The sequence below is a fragment of the Brassica napus genome, chromosome A5 (assembly GCF_020379485.1).
Source record: "Brassica napus cultivar Da-Ae chromosome A5, Da-Ae, whole genome shotgun sequence".
Lineage (NCBI taxonomy): Eukaryota > Viridiplantae > Streptophyta > Magnoliopsida > Brassicales > Brassicaceae > Brassica > Brassica napus.
In genome coordinates, this window is record NC_063438.1 from 19,421,405 (window position 1) to 19,434,924 (window position 13,520).

The 13,520-nt window shown below is 29.6% G+C and overlaps 1 long non-coding RNA gene across 1 annotated transcript; it reads right to left on the minus strand.

Moving 5' to 3' along the window:
- Nucleotides 1-3,102: 3,102 nt before the first annotated feature.
- Nucleotides 3,103-4,260, minus strand: LOC125608777. Its single transcript, XR_007339430.1, has 2 exons — nucleotides 3,714-4,260; nucleotides 3,103-3,457 (listed from the first exon to the last, which is right to left on the minus strand). It is a non-coding gene; the product is annotated as an uncharacterized LOC125608777 (long non-coding RNA).
- Between the last annotated feature and the right edge of the window lie 9,260 nt (nucleotides 4,261-13,520).

The following is a 13,520-nucleotide window of genomic DNA, read 5'->3' on the forward strand; positions in this document are numbered from 1 at the left end:
GGTTCAATAATGCAGGAGCACAATAGATAGAGGTTCATCACTATTTATGGTCCCACCAAAAAATATTTAAAAATTCCTATGAACCCCAAGAGAAGGTTCACTAATGCGGATGCTCTAATAGGTCCGGTTAAAAATGTAAATTATGCATTCATAAATTAATATGTAAAGTATGCATGCATAAATGCGTGAGTATACACATCACGTTTTACGCTAATAAGATGCTCTGGCCTTATGTCAGAGACAACATCTCCCTGCGTTCATACTTACCAAAACGTTTTGCTGGGATCAATTCGTCGTTAGAAGAAATCTGATTCCATTTCGGGTAAACTTCTTTTGGAACCTCTTCAGACCCTGCCAATGTCAAATTATGCTACTGGTTCATGTCTTCCATAGTATGCCCAATCATCATGACCGGAGCCGAGTAAAATAGTATAACCCCAAACACTGAGTACGCCTGGTTTTAAGGGTGTTTCCACCACAACGCATTTACACCCGTGACCCAAATGTTTCATATTTTTAGCTTAAAAGGGCCTAGGTTTTGTAAAACTTGTAGTCACGGCCAGGTTAAAAATTTATAGTATATACCAAGAAGGTTTGTAAAAAATAAAATAAAAAAAAATTCAGCACAAGGCCGAAATAATAAGTTGAGCCTGATCTAATTAACATACTGGAGTGAGTTAAGGTCGTTAAGGTTGTTTTCCAGCGGCAGTTATCAATAACATTATATACGATTTTGGAACGTATATGTTAAACAGTTGTCATGTGACAGAAACTTTGGATGCAAGTGAAACTAAGATCGATGTTCTTAGACGCGATATATGTTTATGTTCCTTGTATCCGAATTGTGTTCCTAAATGAATTTTTGCAACAATATATATATATATATATATATATATAATTTTATCTAAAAATTTCCAAAAGTCTATTTTATTATTTGTATTAAAAATCTTGAAGAGGGAAAATTATAAACAAAAATGTTTTGGAAAATATATCTGTAAAAATGTAAACGAAGTTGTCTTACAAAAGAAAAGTGGGTTTCCTAAATTGTTGACTGTCTAAAAAGCAAATGACCAACCGACTTCATCAAGTAATAAATAAATAAAAGTTTAGTACTTTATAGTTCTAAAATTTTGCAGATTTTAATTGTTAAATAAAATTTAGAGATGTCGAGATCTATAAAATTTTCATCGAGCATACGTGGAATTTGTAATTGTATCATATTATATTTCGTTGCAATTTTAAAGCTCATCTAGTATTCTTTTGTGGACTCATGTTATCTCATTTTTCTTTTGAAGATTGAGAAAGAATTTGTCTACATCCAGCAAAATATTGATGCGATCTTCTTCAATCGACTGTACTTTTTATATACAGTACTCTTTCAAAAGAAAAAAGCTTTATGAATCTCAAATATTGTAATTGTCCCTAGAAAAATTAGTACTGAAAGAGATGAAGATTAACCATAGTTAGAATGCTTCACTAGCCAGTGACGACCAAACTTCAATCTGTTCTGGCGACTATCTTCATGTTCCTGCTATAACTAACTTTTTGTGTCGGCAACGCCCCTCAATGTACTGTTCTAACTTTGGATCGACCTATATTTTTTTTCCTTTTACTCTTATCATATCTTAGTTTAAAGATGTGCCGGTTGTGTCTCCATATATGATTGACGTGGGTATATTCGTCTTCAAGAAACATTTCTTTTACTTGCCGACGCTTTGTTTCGTGTTTCACATTTTCCACAACATGTTTGGTCTTGATACGTTCAACTCATGTTTCTGTAGAATCGTTAGGTTCTTAATTTCTAATCATAACACTCTTCATCGCTCTTAGAAACATGTAACCTCAGTAAAATTTAACGCATCCTGCCAAAGCATGCTCGTGTTTGGTGCAATCGAGAAAACTCATCCTACGAAATTCTTTTGAATCAAATTACCAAAACACATCCCTAGCTCCATAAATAAGTCACTTAAATCTAATTGTTATTGTCACATAACTATATATATTAAAGGGTGTATTCAATCTAAAGTTTGAGGTGATTTGATTTTTAATGAGGTTTTAGATAATTTCAGTGAATTGTAGAGTTTAAGGTGATTTTTGTTAAACTACTCTAAGATATCACCTAAAACTATGAGATTTGAATTTAAATATTTTAACTAAAAAACTTCATCCAAACATTCTAAAATCACTTGAAAATTTTAAAACTTAACAACTTTAAATATTTTCAATAACAGCGAATTTCATAATACTTTACGGAATATCAAATTCAGTAACAGCGAATTTTAAATGAATTTTTAAAATTTATATTCGAACAATAGTGAATTTGTCATTGTAATACAAATTACTTTAAGAAATTCATCTGACCCCCCCCCCCCCCCCCCCCCCCCCCCCCCCCCACCCCCCCCCAAATATTTATCTCTTAGAAAAGGATTTTCCCTAGCGTCTGATAAATAATTAAATTGTATCTCTCTTAAGTACATCTAACACATGCTAGTTTTTTTTGCTACAATTTTAAGAAATTCTCGAATTATAGCCACTGGAATGAATGTTTTGATGTAATCCACACCTTCGACATTTAATGTGGTGGCATTTATGCCAGAAGAGTGGTCTGGTTTCATTTGGTTATCTCAACCAAACAAAAATAATAATAACTAAATCATAACATTCTTTTTTGGCTTCCCTCAATTTTTTTTTCTTTAAAGAATGCTAGCTTAACTTTCAACTTATATGTATAAATTTTACCTCAAGAAAAAAACTTATAAGCACGAATAGGAAACGCAAAATAAATTCAACCGCAAATTTCCAAAGTCCAACTAATTAACGTCATCAACCGACACAAGCCAACAATCTCCATGACAATTCAACTTCTATTCACTCTCCTTTCGCCATCAACCTTAACTTTTCATGTCTACCAATTATAAGAACATATGGTACATCTTCACTTGCTTTCTTGTCACGCAGACTATTATATACAGCACATTTTCATATACACAATCATATGCTTTTAAGTCATATCTAAAGTATTTCTCCTTATAATGCAATCTATATACCAATATTTTAAGTATGCATATACGACCTCAAGAGAACCGTACATACACCAATATTGTCACGAGAGAGAATATGAACTCTCTGAACATTCCATATACCAATATAGTCGCGAGAGAGAAAATGTATAAAACCATAAGGAATTAGAATCTCTGTGTATTTATATTGTTATGTACAAGTGAGAGTAACACATATATATGAATGATTCGCCAACAATTTTCTCCTTTGTTTCGTCCTTGAGCATGAACATTCCATATATGAACTCTGAACCAAAACGAGAGCTATGCACAATGGAGGTTTTATTGTTTGGGTTGCAAAGTGTGTGGGTGAGACTCCACGAGTATAGACCACAAAACATGCACATCTTCATATGGACATGACTTCACGTCCTCGTATAATATGTATATTCCTCTTCCTGCACATTATCCATCTTTCTACTTTAACAAAATACCGCATGCACACATATACATAGGTTCATGATGCAAACAAAACTCATTTTCATAGTTTCATACAGAGAGTATATATGATCCACAAAAAAAAAAGTATACCTGATCTACTGGGTCATTAATTATAAAGATATATATGTGTGTGTGTGAATTCATATATAATGCTGGAAAATATATATAGAATGGGTAGAGAGAAAGAGATAGAGAGGGAAAGAGAGGTCATACTCTTCTTTTGAGTAGAATTGACGCGAAACCATAGTTTCTTCAAGGGAGAGAAGAAAGAATTGAGCCACCCCATTTCTCATACAGTGCCTGAGGAGGCTCTTGCAAATTATGAATATTAATGATACTATCTTTATATATATAGTTCTATAGATATATGTATAACATATATGGACCCAAATCAAGAAACAACCAATCACAGCCACCTTGGATAGTGGAGAATGAAGGCAGCCACATCAACGTGTTTTATATGTTATTTTTTTAAGTATGGCCCAAGCCACCATCTCCTTCTACATCTATCTTTTTTCTCTTTTTCTTTTTATTTCACCATACAAATTTATTGTTAAATAAGTTTCACAATACTTTTAACCATGACACATGGATACCAGCTTGATTAAATATAGTAGTTTATTAGATTTCTGTTCTTCAGTTTTGATGAAGTATAACGCAATATCGAGGAAGAATGATGAACCTGTAACTTAATGTTTTATTGTGATGGGGTCTCTTTGGTATTAGGTGTTTGTCAAACATCTTTCTCTTTCTATATCTTTTTTAAGCTCACTTGTGCCTCAAGAACAATCCCATTTCACCTATCATGTTTTCTCTTCACACTTCTTCTTTCTAGATGTATTTTAACATACATGGATTTGCCACCTTATATTTTCTCATTGAATTAGGCTTCATTAATTATATATACGCATGCATGTTTAATATTGTAATAATTTTGTTTTCTCTAGTGATTTTGGGTACCATATTTTTCTTAATTTCTATATCCATGTGTTTGTCTAAATGTAATATATATTTTACTTTGGTTAAGTAAATAAACAAGAGTTGGCCGACCAAAAGGGGTTCAGTTACAAAAAAAAACAGGGTAAATTTCTCCAAATTTTATGTCCTTAATATATGATGAGCTTCATACCAATTAATTCGAGAAGAACAATTATTTTCTATGACTCAACGCATTTCGGGGAGAACCAGCTAGCTCTGGGTTCGTATTTGGCTTTTCCATCTCAATTCTAAGTTTGGAAATTTCTTGGAGAAATATAATTTTTATCAGTGTAGACTTTCTTAGTGTACCTTTTGTAAGAATGCAAAGAGAAACAATTTAAATTTGATGTGTAATTGCATGTATATGAATGTAATTAATTGAGATGAACATTTTTGTGAAGGTGTATTTGTTATAAAATCATTTATTTTTATTCACTGAAACGTCTATTCAGGTACATGATCTATGATGTTGAATATGTCATTTGCTCAGTCACCAGTATTTTAAATATATCAGTTTAAACAATATACTTTCAGTACATAAAGGGCATAAAACCATATAACCATTATCAAATTCTTGAATAAATAGTACTAAATTTTCTTTTCTTTTTATAATAAATGTGAATATAATGGTGAGTGAAGAATTGATATCAAATGTATGTATTTTAATTAATATGGTCTTCGACCCCGCAAAATAAGTGCGTGAGCCAATCTCAGTAAGTAGACTACATAATTGTAGATTCCTGTTCAAGATACACCAGTGTGGAGTTTGGACCAACATCTAAAGATGATTATATTTTACTTAGGAGTAATTGAAATGAAAATGAAGAAAGAGTAAATATGCAAATGGAAGGAAATGACAAACGTGGAGATATAGCTGTGGTTATGTTAGGGTGCCTTAGAAGTCGTCAATCTGCTTTTTCTTTCCTTCGTTCAAAATCAATCTCACCAATATCACCATTTCTATACACACATACACGTATATGATCATTCTTTGTATATTCTAAAGATAATACGGTTTTTGCATAATAGTTCTGATATCCTTCCTCTCTTCTTTCGATTGAGGAGTACTTAACCTACAATTGATTAGATGGGTTTAGAGGATTAACAAGTATATTTATCTTAACATTGTGAGTTCTTTTGAAGAGTTGTTATGTCGTGAATGATTTGGTTAGAATATAACCGTAAAACTTTAAAATTTGCTATAAATTTGGCCTTGAATAATTGATGTTATAAATGTATATCAATTAGTTATAAAAATTAAATGAAAAATTAAAATATTTCTACAACAATATATACTATTATTTGCGAGTTGATTTTACACGTTCGAACTCTCAATTAAAATTTAGAGTGGTTAATCGTTTATACAATTAATGAATAAAAATAAAAAAATCAGCCACAAAATAAAAATAAATTTAAAATTTTATGATTTTTTATGATTAGATAAGAGATTAAAATTAATAATAGTAAGAGATATCCAAATCTAATATATATATATATATTAAAATAAAAATATAACAAATTCTATATATTGTGATATTATCTGAAAATATATTTTAATGAAAAAGTTAAAAAATTAAAAAACATAAAACACATCTCTATAATATTAATAAAATAAAATTCTTAATTTTTTATAATTGAAAGGAGATATTGAGTGATTTCCAAGATTTGTTTATAACTATGAAATATAGTGTACAAATAAATTTCAAAAATAGTACGTAAGAATTTTCAAATAAAAATATAAATAGTAATTTATTATTATAGTGTAATACATTTCTAGAAAATGTAACTTCGCTACTTAAAATATAATCAATTAATCTAACTAAAAGAGAAAATTCTAAATATATAAAACTTAATTAGTATATAATATCGAGAAGTCAAATTTCTTTCTTTTAAAAATTGGAAAAATATTTTATAAATATATATCGAAAACTAAAATTTTCTTTGAAATGATAAATTATTATAATCTCAAATTTATTAGTTTGTGGAACTTTTACTGTATATGTAACAAGATTAAAATAGTTCAAACTATATTTATTAAGGAGAAAATATTTTATAACCAACTAATTATTTGGCCAGCGTTTGCAAATTATTTGGAAGATATAAAGAATTTGAAGACAAGTTTGAACAGCTCAGAGATCATTCATATACCAAAGGTGCATAACTCAAGGGCGGACAGTCTTGCACGCAGTGCAAGAAAACAACCGTCGTTTCTTGTCCACATGGATGCAGAGCTACCAGTTTGGTTTGAAGAGTCTATATGAGTTTGTGTATGTTTATGTTAAAAAAAAAACATTACCAACTAAGTAGGATTCCGTACTATAAGGTTAATTTATTTTATTTTTCGTTGTCCAGACTGTGTTTCTTATAAGCTTTGAAATCTTATTAAGCAAAAGCAAACCAATTATAATAAGAATTGAATAATCAATTTTTGTAAACTAAAATTAAATATATAAGAGATAAAAAAGAATAAATTTTAGGTTAAACACAGTCAAAGATCCATTATTTTGGGCTTTTGTAAAAGGTACATGTTCTATATGAAACACATTTGTCGAATTTGGAATGTAAATTTTGTAATGATCAAAGAGCAAAATATATTCACAATTTTCATATTTATTTTACGTGTGTGGATTAAAATATTAAAAACATATCAATACCTCTAGTTTTATTATCGATTAATGAAATATTTTATCATCTAAAGATATACATGAATATTTGAATTTTTCGACTGGTCCTAACTCAAATGAAATTTCAGCCAAAATAATAAATGAGTTTAGCCGAAACACCTTAACTTTTTTTGTTTGTGTAACTGTCCAAACTTAGTAGTTTATATTTTATAGGATTGTGAGGGTTCGGCCTGAGTTCGGCTATAGTGTCTCTCAAGAATATATATAATGCCATAAGCAGGCCCAGTAAAGGCCTAACTAAGTAAAAAATTATCTCTCTTTTTCTGTCAACGTTAAATTATATCATTTGTGACAAAAAAGCATGAGTGCTTTCAGTTTTACTAAGGTTTGGACAGATTTGGAGTAGAAATCTGTTATCGGCATATATTTTTTTCCTGGATAGAGGGGTTTCTTTCATAGCACAAAATGTGGCTTGGTCGAATCCTACGTAGCGGCAAGCTGCCATGATTGGTTTGAGGTCTTTTTGTTAATCAAAGAACCTTGTATATGAAAGAAAAACAAGAGTTCAATTTTACCAAGGCATCGCATTATTAAACCTTTTTCCAACTTTCACTTTACTACACAACCAAATGAAAAGCTCCATTTTACTATTTTCTGCGAAAAAACCTCAATGTGTTTTTTCTTTTTTGCAATTTAACCCATGAAATCAAAAATTCACAAATTAGTCTACCGAGTGCTCTGATGACAAAAAAAAAGTCCACCGAGAGCTCTAGTCAAACCGCATTATAAACCATTTTGTGTATTGATGACGTGGCAACCGTTTACTTTTTAAAATCAAAATTACGTTGTTTTGATACTAAGCATTAAACTAAAAATTTGAATTCTAAAGGATTCGAACCTTGCACCATCAAACAAATTAACAAGCTACTTAACCATAAGGTTTATCAGACATCTCTTATATATTAATTGAGAAACACTACAACTTTTTTTTTTGTAGCACATGTTATCATTAGGATGATTCTTAAAATCATTAGAGAAATAAGTTGGTCCATCTAATTGTATAATAAGCTTTTAATTAAACTAACCATAAATTTATTATTAATGTTCTTTATTTTTTCCTTAAATAAAAGTTACAGAATTGCCTAATGTGGCTAAAATATATATGACAATTAATATTTTTGAATAATAAAGATTTGATAAAAATTAGTGTAGCTTCTATCATATTTTTTAAAATTTTGAACTATTAAAATAAACGAAACAACCACCATAAACATATAATGCTCACAGAAAAAAAACATATGATAAAATTTTAGATTTTTATGTATATGTTAAATTTTGAACTTTTAAAAACGACTATAAATTAGTAAAACTGCAAAATCATAAAGTAAAAAGTCTAATTTAATTAATTATTAAGATTATATATATATCATTTCAAATTAAACTATAAACCATATAATAAATATTTCAGTTTCAAATTTACTTTGAACAATTTTTTTGATAAAATCTTTGAACGAACATTGACAACTTAATTTTTTTAAGATTATAAATTACTAAAACTATTAATCCCACAATGAAATTTTTGTTATTAGTAATTTAAAGGTTTTGCTATTAAATATACAAATGATCAAAAAACCATATGAGTAGAAAGCATCATTTAATAGACATTAATATTAAAAATATACTACGTATGTTAATATCATTTAAATTTAATTACATATCCTATCAAATAGAAAAAATATTTTTTTGATTAATAAAATTGATTTATATGTTCGCACCAATTTAGTTATGTATGTAATATTTATTGACTTTTAATTATTCAATATATATTTATTATTTTAGAATATATAAAAATATATAATACATAAAATAATTTTTATATATAATGTTCATTCCGTGCAAGATGCGGATCTTAGCCTAGTATTCATTTATTTAATAAACGAAAAATATATATACTCTAGGTTCCATTAAAACATCACATTTTTTCATTTTAATGTTTTCAACCGAAAATAACAAGTCTTTGAGATTCTGATATTGCAATTTAGGGTTTTTAAAGTAAGGGATTGGGGCTTTCAACTCAACCTTAAAGAAATTCAATTGATTCGGCAATTAATAATAATTTAAGGTGATTCTATCAGTTATGTGCTCTGCTTTGAGAATTGAATAAGAGAATCAGCCATGACGTTAAGAGAATTGAGTAGAAAAAGAGGCCATGGCGTTGAGGTTGAAAACAATATTAAAATGGAAAAAAAATGTTGATTTAATCGAAACACAGAATATATACACACGCTTTCGTTGATCAGATAAATGAATATGTCTGATTGGCATAATGGCTAGTTAACTTGTTTTGTGTTACTAGGTTCGGATCCCTTATGATTCAATTTTTTAGTTTAATGCTTAGTGTCAAAAGCACTTGATAAATTGACTCGTGGATTTTTCATTTTGTGGATAAAACTGGAAAAAAAAAATCAAATTGAAAATTGTTTTGCAGAAAACCCTTTTACTAACATAACCTCACTGGTTGGAAACACCGTAGCCTACTGGTTAAGGTTTAAAGGCTTCTACACCCAAGTCTGTGGTTCGAATCCTAAACTATGCAATTTATTGCAGATTATATGAAATCCAGGTTTCAAGTCCCGAAGAGATTAGTTTATTAAACAATTATGGTGCAAGTAAATCTGGCAAAACGTGGATCTTCATAGGACGGCTCAGGTGATGCAGTTAGGCGTAGATCTTCATAAGACATGTAGTATTGTCGGTTGTCAAATCGTCTATGTAATCTTTCTCATATCATAATTGTAAGATCATAATAAATCAGCGTTAAAAAAAAAACATAACCTCACTTATAAATTCGAAATTGTTTATGCTTTTGTTTCTGAAGAAAAATTGGGGATATTCACTGACGGCTGGCCCATTTTATTACACATGTGACAAGTTGGAGTCAGAATCCCATTTCAACATGCTCAATTTTTGCAGAGATGGGCATACTTTGCCACCAGGCTTGGCTGTCGTTTTTTTCTTGTAACTTCATGTCTTTGCTTTTTGATATATTTTGTTGTTAAATTGTCCTCTTATATATGTATATTTTGTAATTGTTAGTTTTTTCTTTCCTTTTCTAATTTAGGGATACGGATGCATGATTGAAGGAATGTGCAATACGCAGAAATGGTCGGTGTGATTGTTGTTTGTGTGATCAAGTATAAGAACAAACGGTAAAATTAGAATATCAATGGTAATTTTTTTTGTTTATCGGGTCATATGTTTTGGGACGAAACTTGATAAAAGAAATTTTGCCAAGAATTGATCACGCCATCAAATTATTGCTTATAATTAAATCATTTTTGAATTATCATTTCAAATTGTAGTTAAAATAATATCATAATATTCATTTTTAATCTTATTAAATATAGAAAAAATAGGATTACTGTTTCTCCCAAATTAAGTTATCTTACCTTTGTTAACTTCTTAAAACGAATCATCATGCACCCAAAATTCTCCTTATGATTAAGCATCATGATTACATAATCACTTTGCATTATCCCCATTCCCCACCACTTCCACATTGTATATGGGATAGTGAGGACCATCGATGCAATAAATTATATATTCATATTTTGAATTTTGAAAAGTAGGTTAAAATTTCCATCCCAATGAACGATTTTAGAATATAATTATCTGATCTGTATTAAAAGTGGAATTAAATTGTGGCTCCGAATAGTAACAGTAGACTGAGCGGTGCGGGACAAGCGGTACAGCTGCGGTGCGGTTCTGACAGTTAAAAAAACATATAAATATATGGTATATGTAAAGATTTTTGTTATTGTTAACTGCGGTGCAGTTCATGGCGAATTAAAACATTTGAATCCTATATATCACCTCCAATTAATCTAATTTTAAAATATTGAACTAAAATTTAGAGTTAACATTTAAAACTTTGAAGCAGCCATAAATCTTTGAAACCTTCTGCTATTAGTAATACAAAAAAAATTGACTTAAACACTATTGCTGATTTTTTTAATGATTGTTAAATTTATTCAATAAAAAGCTGTGTGGTACATCAAGTGCTACATTGTTTGAATGCTATAGACTATACTGATTTTTTTGTCATTATTCCTAATAGCTTCATTGTTGCTCTTTGTCACTATTTCTAACAACTCCTCTGTTGTTCCGTGCCATTATTATTATTATTATCAACGACCACAAAGCATACAGGGTAGTTTCGACAAGAAAAAACAAAGCATACATGGCATATATATTTTAAATATAAAATTAGATACAAGAAGAAGAATTATTAATCTGAAAGATCATATATCAGGAAGAGTATACTGTATACGCTGAATATTATATTTGTTTCAGAACCTATATAGAGTGAAACTATCAACTTTTATAGTCGTCTTTGATCATTATAACAGATCTCGCTGTCGAGGTAAACTTATTTTATTCGTCACATTCTTTAAAGATTTCTTGTTGCATTTTATATGACATTTGTAGTTAATACAGAAGAGATCATCAATTGTCTTTTGACTTTCTTTGTCGGTGTGTGGACACTAGACATAAAGCATTATAAACGAGCACGTGAACTCGCTTTTGTATTATCCTTGCCTTTGACACTTGGATATAGTATGATATATTACTGGATATTTCTGTAATTTACAAAACACGTAAGATACGAGCTAGTCGCCGCCGTGACGACAACGGTCTCCTTTCTTCAAGAATATTTACTCTCACTAATTGTCTTTTGGTTTTGACCATTAAAACTAGAGTTTAGAGTTAATAAAAATGGTTTAGTAAAATTAGCCACCTATTAGCTAAACATTGCGAGGTTTAAACTAATAAATTCAATTGCTGTTGTACGGATACAATAAACTAAAAAAGTTACCCGTTTGAGTGGGGGTAAATTATGGTGTAGTAATCAACACTAATATGGGTAACTTTACAAAGCAAATACGTACCAGGTGGTTCTTCTCTGTGAGATCGCAAGTGTTTATTTTTTATTTTGAACCACCACAAAAAGTATTATAGTACATGGTGGTTTTGTAACTTAACCTGGTTAATTGTTAGAGCATTTTAATTTCTAATTTTCAAATAGGGTTTTAAATAATAATAGCAATAATAATAATAATATAAACAAAGAATAATTCATCGGTAGTTCAAAACTTCAAAAAAAATATGTAAAAATCATATGAGAATCTCAAATTTTGAAATGTTCTTATATTATTTATTATTCTGTATTTATAAATTATTAGATAACTTTTGTTGTTTATTGTTTTTGAGAGTCCTATTGAGATAAGATGTTAGTATAGAAAAAGAAATAAATTATCTTTATTTTTACCGGATGGAAACTTAACCTGGAAGAGTCGAAGAGATGGGTACCATAAGTTCAAAAAGAAAGACATGGTACAACAGTTTGGAACTGGCAGGCTATACATTGCACCTACAATCGAGTAAGAGTAAAAACAATAGTAACATTTAGTCACATCAACAATTTCTCTTTAAATTTGGAAAAAAATACAGGGGATTCTCGTTTTTCAACTAGATGAAGACTTGAATAAATTATTTAATTGTATGGAACTGTATAATCTCACTTGGAAAATATATTATATAATTTGAATGAATCAAAAACAGTTTTAAAACTGAAAATATAAATGTTAAGATAATTATAAGTCACCGTCTCTACAATATGTCAAAGTAGATGACAGGTTTACTAACGTTACCTTGCAGTTGCAGTGGATATCTCTAATGGAATTTTTTTGTCATTCTTCTTACCGAGTTATAGAAATCTTAGAGTGCGTAATTGTAGATAAGAAACCAGTTAAATCACTAATATCGGTTCATTTTAGAATCATTTGATCAGAATTGTTATTGCGGCAAAAGCATTTAATTGGCTAACGTCACAGTCGATCATTGTAAGTACGTGAGCTAGGTTATTTATAGACGTTGACTACAAAGGATCTATGTATTATTATTTTAGTAATCTACGAGCTCCATACATTATGGTGGATCAAGGCTAGAGAAACCGACTAAATTCATGTAACATAAAAATTAAATTCAATTAAAAGAAAGTTCTGAAAGAAGACATTGAACAAATTGGTTAGTACTCAACTTGCCGCAAGAGATTTACTATAATAAAACTATTTTTTTTTATTTTAGATAACAATAAAACTGTATTTTCTAAAGATTAAACCTTCTTTGTAAGTTTGAGCTCAATTATTTGTACTAATAAATGGAAATAAACAAACATTTGACTAGCGCATGCATTTTATAATTTTTGTAAAGTTGAGAAAGTTAAAAATTTACACAAGCGGAGCCATTTAACGGCGTTAGATACCGTCACTGGCGGCCAACGGTTTGTAACACATCAACGTCCGCAAAACGACATAACGGCGTCATCGGCCAATAACTCCCCCGACATTTGTAAGGA